At 40.0% G+C, this 6,600-nt stretch overlaps 1 pseudogene; it reads left to right on the forward strand.

The window, feature by feature from the left end:
* Positions 1–474: 474 nt before the first annotated feature.
* Positions 475–1,639, forward strand: LOC143412053 (EKC/KEOPS complex subunit TPRKB pseudogene; annotated as a pseudogene).
* The last annotated feature ends 4,961 nt before the right edge of the window (positions 1,640–6,600 follow it).

Consider the following 6,600-nt stretch of genomic DNA (forward strand, 5'->3'; position numbering starts at 1 on the left):
GAAACAGGGCTAGGGTTTTAGCTCAGAAGTAGAGCGCTTGCCCTAGCATGCATGAGGTACTGAGTTCGATCCCCAGCAACACATAAAAAAATAAATAAATAAACAAAATAAAAGTTTTGTATCCATCTACAACCAAAAAAAAAATTTTTTTTTTAAAAAGAGAGAAATGAAACATTCATCCACATGAAAACTTGTACGTAAACATTCTTAGCAGCATGATTCATAAGGGCCAAAGGTGCAAACAACACCAATGTCCACCAGCTGACCAGTGCATCAACAAAATGTCATCCAGCAGAAAAAGGAATTAAGCACTGATTCCCACCACAACAGGGCTGCAAAACATTACACTCAGGAAAGGAAGCAGTAGAAAAGGTCGCATACTGAGGATCCTTTTATAGAAAATGTCCAGCCTAAGCAAATCTCTAGGGACAGAAAGTAGATTAGTGGTTGCTGGGGGCTGAGGAGGAGAGGGAGATGAGGCTGAGGGTCAGGGAAAATGTTCTGGAATTAGACAGTGGTGACGGTCTTCCTGTCATCGGAGCTGTTCTGAAGAGGTCCTGGAGAAGGGGACTTCGGCTCAGGATGACTGGGTTCTTGAAAAACCAGCGGACCAGGATCTGCGGGGTGACCCTTCTGTTATTTAAAGATGTAAAAAATGCTAGAGAAAAAAGGCTATGGAAGGCACCATTGATGGCCAACAATAAATCCTACAATGATTATTGATCCTTTTCAGATACTTGTGGCAGCAAACAAAGCAGTTCTCCTCTACAACTCTATCCACATAAATTATTTTCAACCTTTCCCCAAATAATATTTCAGAGGCTTTGAAAAAATTTGGTATCTCAGCAGATGATATTTCAATTTTAATTGTTTACACTGAAGAGGGAGAAAACGAGTAAATCAAAAAATGCCTAATACCTCAAGTAGAAGGCCAAGAGATGTTTCTGAAAAATCTTCCTGAAATAATGAATATTTTTTAAGTCAAAAAGATATATAAAGTGCTGGGTGCATGTCCTGACCGGCAGGACACATCAATGGGCAGCAAACCTAGGTGGGGAGGAATGAAGGGACAAGAGACACGAGAGATGACAGCAAGACAGGAGTTCTGATCAAGCTGCAAACTTTTATTGTTCACACAGGGGTATTTTTATGCTGGGGATGGGGAAGCTCTCTAATCAGCAATTGCTGGATGTGGGTGGTAAAACTGCCAGCTGCAAGATGTCTGATGATCCTGATAACCGCAACACGTTTCAGGAAGATAGGTAGCTGCAGGATGTCTCCCAGGCAGGATGTCTCCCAGAGGGCTATTCTTTGAAGGAGAATTTCCTTCTAGCCCCTGACAGGTGCAGTGGAGCACGCCTCTAGTCCCAATGGCTCAGGAGGCTGAGACAGGAGGATTCCGAGTTCAAAGCCAGCCTTAGCAATGGTGAGATACTGAGCAACTGAGAGACCCTGACTCTAAATAAAATTCAAAATATGGCTGGGGATGTGGCTCAGTGGTTGAGTGCTCCTGAGTTTAATTCCCAGCATCAAAAATAAAAAAGGAAAATTTATATAAAGCATCTTCACATGAAGAAAAGATTGGGACATTATTAATTAATTCCACTTTAGTGGAATGTCAACAAAAAATGTTTTATAAAATGTTAGAAATAGTAACAGAAATTTTCAGTTTTAAAGGAAACATTGATTTTTCTTTTCTGATTATAAAACTAATATATATTCATTATAGAAAAAAATTTTTTTTCATGAGACTGGGGATTGAACCCAGGGCCTTGTGCATGCTAGGCAAGTGCTCCACCCCTAAGCTATACTTCCAGCCCTATAAAAATTTTTAAATCACAGAGATTTTTTTAAAAACTCATAATTCTACCATTTTTACTACTACTATTACTGTTACTATTTTTGTTGTTTTCTAGTCTTCTATTTGTGTTCAAACACTTCATTTTTTTATGTAATTGAAATAAAAATTGCCAACACTTAAAAAAAAGAAGAATTTATAGGGCTGGGGATGTGGCTCAAGCGGTAGCACCCTTACCTGGCATGTGTGTGGCCCGGGTTCGATCCTCAGCACCACATACAAACAAAGATGTTGTGTCCACCGAAAACTAAAAAAAAAATAAATTTTGAAAAAATTCTCTCTCTCTCTCACTCTCTCTTAAAAAAAAAAAAAAAGGAATTTATAGTCAAGTCAGATATTGAGGCACAGCAACTTATTTAGGAAAGCAAAGAATACACATTCCAAGGAGGATATGGGCCATTGAGAGAGAGAGAGAGAGAGAGAGAGAGAGAGAGAGAGATGCTTTGGAGATTCTAAGGCTCTTCTTTTAAAGAAAACTTGGTGAGGTACTGGCATGAGAAGTTATGTGACAGCAGAGGACAGTCTGCTGATCACAAGACGGTGTATAGTGGCATGGATCTCAGGATCCTCAGACTTCTCCATTATCTGATCAATAGATAACGTTGTTTCATATATCCCTTTGCTCAATATATTCCAAAAATACATGTACTAGTAGGCTAATTAACAGTGTTCAGGGCAATTTTCATAAGTAGGTGAATTTCCAATAAATTTAAGATTGCAAGTGAAGATTTATAAATTTCCCAGAAATTTGGGAGTGACAGGCCTATGAGAGAAAACTGGCTTGGGAAGAAAGAGATGAGAATCTTTAACACAGGCTTGCAGATTAAATATTTTCTCCTTGTCCTTCCTTTTATCACCGTTCTACGTTTTATTTTTATTTTACCTCAGCACAACGTTGTGAATATACTAAAATCATTGAATTGTATGCTCTGGAAGGGTGAATTTTCATTATTTGTGTATTATATCTCAAAAAAATCCTAAGGTATAAATTACCTGTTCAATCAGCTAGCATGCTTTCTTTTCTTCCTTTCTTCCTTTCTTCCTTTCTTCCTTCCTTCCTTCCTTCCTTCCTTCCTTCCTTCCTTCCTTTCCTTCCTTCCTTCCTTCCTTCCTTCCTTCCTTCCTTCCTTCCTTCCTTCCTTCCTTCCTTCTTTCTTTCTTTTGAGGGGGGGAAGAGTTACTGGAGTGCTTAACCCCTGAGCCACATACCCAATCCTTTTCAGTCCTTTTTTATATTTTATTTTGAGACAGGTTCTCGCTAAATTGCTTAGGGCCTCACTAAGTCACTGAGGCTGGTCTCAAACTTGAGATCCTTCTGCCTCAGCCTCCTGACCACTGGAATTCCAGGTGTGCACCACCGTGCCCGGAAATCAGCTTTTTTTTACTGAGCACACTGGCCACAGGAGAAGTAAATATCAAGAGCAGAGGGTCAGAGGACACCCAAGTTTGTGGCACACATGGGCCCAGAATGGGGAAACCAGGCCCCTTGCTCTGTACTCATCCCTAGGGTTCTTTCCGGGCCTGTTCACCCTGCTTACCTTCCATTGTCAAAACACAGTAGCTTCAACCCTAAGAGGTAAAATAACCAAAAGCATCATTCTTTGCCTTAAAAGTTGTTTCAGGCACCAAAAATCAGACAAGGGACTTTTAAAAAGTACAACTCACAAAATATGGACATACTTTTCTTACAGCTAAGAAAGGAAAAAGATAAGAGAAATCCTGGCTTCAGGAAGTGCATACTGGCCAAAAAAATTTTTTTGATCAAAAGCATGTGTTTCCCACTCCACTGCCTGGACTTAGCCCCAGTGTCAAGATGACTGCTAGGGCGCTGTGTGTGTTTACATAAAACAGGTTCCTCTGAGCTCGGCAGATGGTCAACGGCATCCAAGAGCAGCAATCAGATAGCAGCTTGGTTTCATCATTGCACTGCTTACTCCAGAAGATAACTCTAGAACTGAGTATTTCCGTGACATCCTCGGGAGATCTACTGGGTCAGGTTGGGTGTCTTTAAACCTGGCTGGACTCATTACATACCTTCATGTCATAACAAGAAGAGATACTCACTCAGTAACCTTAGAGGAGATTTGACTTGTAAATTGTTAACAGACATTGGATCAAGACAAATACTTGACAGGGAAAAGCAAATACCTTTTGGGTGAATTTTCTGGTAGCTTGGAAGTTCTGCAAGACCCCAGAGTCTGACTACAGTTCTGCCAACCTCCTTAGAGCACCAATCAGCCCCCCTTAGAGACTGGTATTCTGCCTTATGATCCAGGTTCATGGTGCAATTATGCAACACCGATAAGGAATAACATTGATTCACATGCTGGATCGTAAACTGTTTTTACAGCAACAGGTAAGGGGAAATATGTCACAGCAGGTTAGGAGGGAAATGAATTTGTAAAATAAGAACAGAATCCACACATCTGCCGTTTTGGGGAATAAAGCTGGCCCAAAGATGAGACATGCACTGGGGGGCGGGGAGGGGCGCGGGAGTCTATACGAGGGGTGTTGAGAACGTCAGATGCAGACACAGTGAAAAGTCTGGATACCAGAAAATTGGGATGAGCCAAGAAACTAAAAATTGTCTCCCGTAGTTGCTGGAAAGATACATTATTTGCAGATGTTTAAAAACTGGCTCAACCCTCCAAAACTTCATCCTGTAGACACTTAGAAGCAACCAGTGAACTAGAGTTCAAAACAACAAATGAACACAAGGTTGCCACCACCGCCTGGCCTATGCCACAAATACCTCTCAGCAGGGGTTTCTATTTTTTTTTTTTTTTTTTGAGGATTAGAGTCTATTTGGATCCTAATTTAACCTTTAATTTTAAAATTTTATTATTTTTTATTGGTGCATTATGATTGAGGGTAACAGTGGGCTTCATTGTTACAGATTCATTGATACACAAAACACTCTTCTCCCAGACAAGAGCTCTTGTAACGTCTTGGCTTTTGCATTAACATCACTGTGCCTTCTGTTCTTTCCCATTATTTTCCCTGAAACTTCTTGCTGACTTTCCAGGTTCTAGGTGAGGTTCTCTCACTTAGAATCCTGTGGATTCCTGGAGATGCTGTCCAACAGGGTAGTTGCTGGCCATGTGGCTACTGAGCGCTTGAGATGTGTCTAATCTGAATTGAGATGTGCCCTAAGTGTAAAATAGGTGCCACATTTTAGAGACTTATTAAGACATTGCTATTAATGTTTCTAATAATTTTTAAGTTTTGGGTAATTTTTTTTTTTTGGTACTGTGAACTGAACCCAGGGGTGTTTAACCACTGAGCCACATCCCCAGCCCCACCCCTCCTTTTTTTTTTTTATGTTATTTAGGACAGAGTCTCACTGAATTGCTTAGCACCTCGCTAAATTGCAGAGGCTGACTTTGAATTCATGATCTTCCTGCCTCAGCCTCCTAATCTGCTGGGATTATAGGCATGCACCACCGGCCAGTAACATGTTGAAATGATTATATTTTGAGTACATGAGTTTAAATGAAACACATTAAAGTTAATTTCATTTGTGACTTTTTACTTTTTCAACATGGTGACTAGAAAACTTTAAATTGCCGCTGTGGCCCACATTATCTTTCTATTGGACAGAGATTCTATTTCTATTGGACAAAGCTGCTCTGAGCTTTTAATACACTAAAGTGCATTGTGAACCTCCATGAGGAGTCTGTAATAGGCAGGTTTCCACACCCGCGACCACAGAACCATCTGTCACACAGCACCTTGCTTTAGTTATCTATTTATCCTCCTTTACGGGGTTTAAAAATGTCATCATGTCCATCAACTCCCACAATCTGCTTGGAGTCCCATGTAGGGAATATCAATAGTTTTAGTGCCCTGCCCAGATGTATGTTTCCTAAAGAAGCTACTTTATTAAAACAAAGCCATTGAGGCCCTATGACAATTGGCTCCTTATTCCATCAGCAGGAGTGTCTCACCTATAGGTGCTCATTGTGCAAGTGGTTTTTAAGCCAAACCAAAATGACAGTGTAGTTTATAATTTATTTCACCATATCCCCTAGAATCACAGAATGTGAGTTTTAGAAGGTATCTAATCCAATATCTCAAATCATATCCTTAATTAAGGATCAACCACCTAAACACCAATAATGTGCCAAATATTCATTGAGTGTCCACAGTGTGCCAGACACTCACTTCATACTCCTTCAGACTCACCAAGAAGCTTGCCAATCTGGTTCTATTTAATCAGTACAACTCATAGATATTGAGAAAGTCAGAGAGGTGGGACCACCTCTCTGAGGTCACACAGCTGAAGAGAGGGGCTATTGTGCTACTCTATTACGCTTTGCTACCTCTGGGAAGTAGAAACACTTCAAAAACATGGGATATAATATTCAAGCTACTTCAGAGAGCGACAAACCAAGTTTGCACCAGACAAATGATGGCTGTAACATATTCAAAAGCATAATATAATCATTTTCAACAATTTTCATATACTAAGATCAAAATACAGAAATGAAAATTGCCAGAAAAAACCTTGCTTTTCCATTTTTTCATAACTACAGGTGGAAGTTTGCCATGATATTTATTTTAATTTGGTTAGAGATACATGCTGGAAATCTACGTGCTGTCTGTCCCTAACTTTTCATTTCATTTCTTTGATGAATCTACAAACTAGACTTTCCATCTACAAAAATAGGAACAAGGCTCACTTATAAAAAGCACTGAGATTTCCAGATTCTAGGGTCCAAGTCAGAGCTCGTACTCAGCTG

The sequence above is a fragment of the Callospermophilus lateralis genome, chromosome 13, assembly GCF_048772815.1.
Source record: "Callospermophilus lateralis isolate mCalLat2 chromosome 13, mCalLat2.hap1, whole genome shotgun sequence".
Lineage (NCBI taxonomy): Eukaryota > Metazoa > Chordata > Mammalia > Rodentia > Sciuridae > Callospermophilus > Callospermophilus lateralis.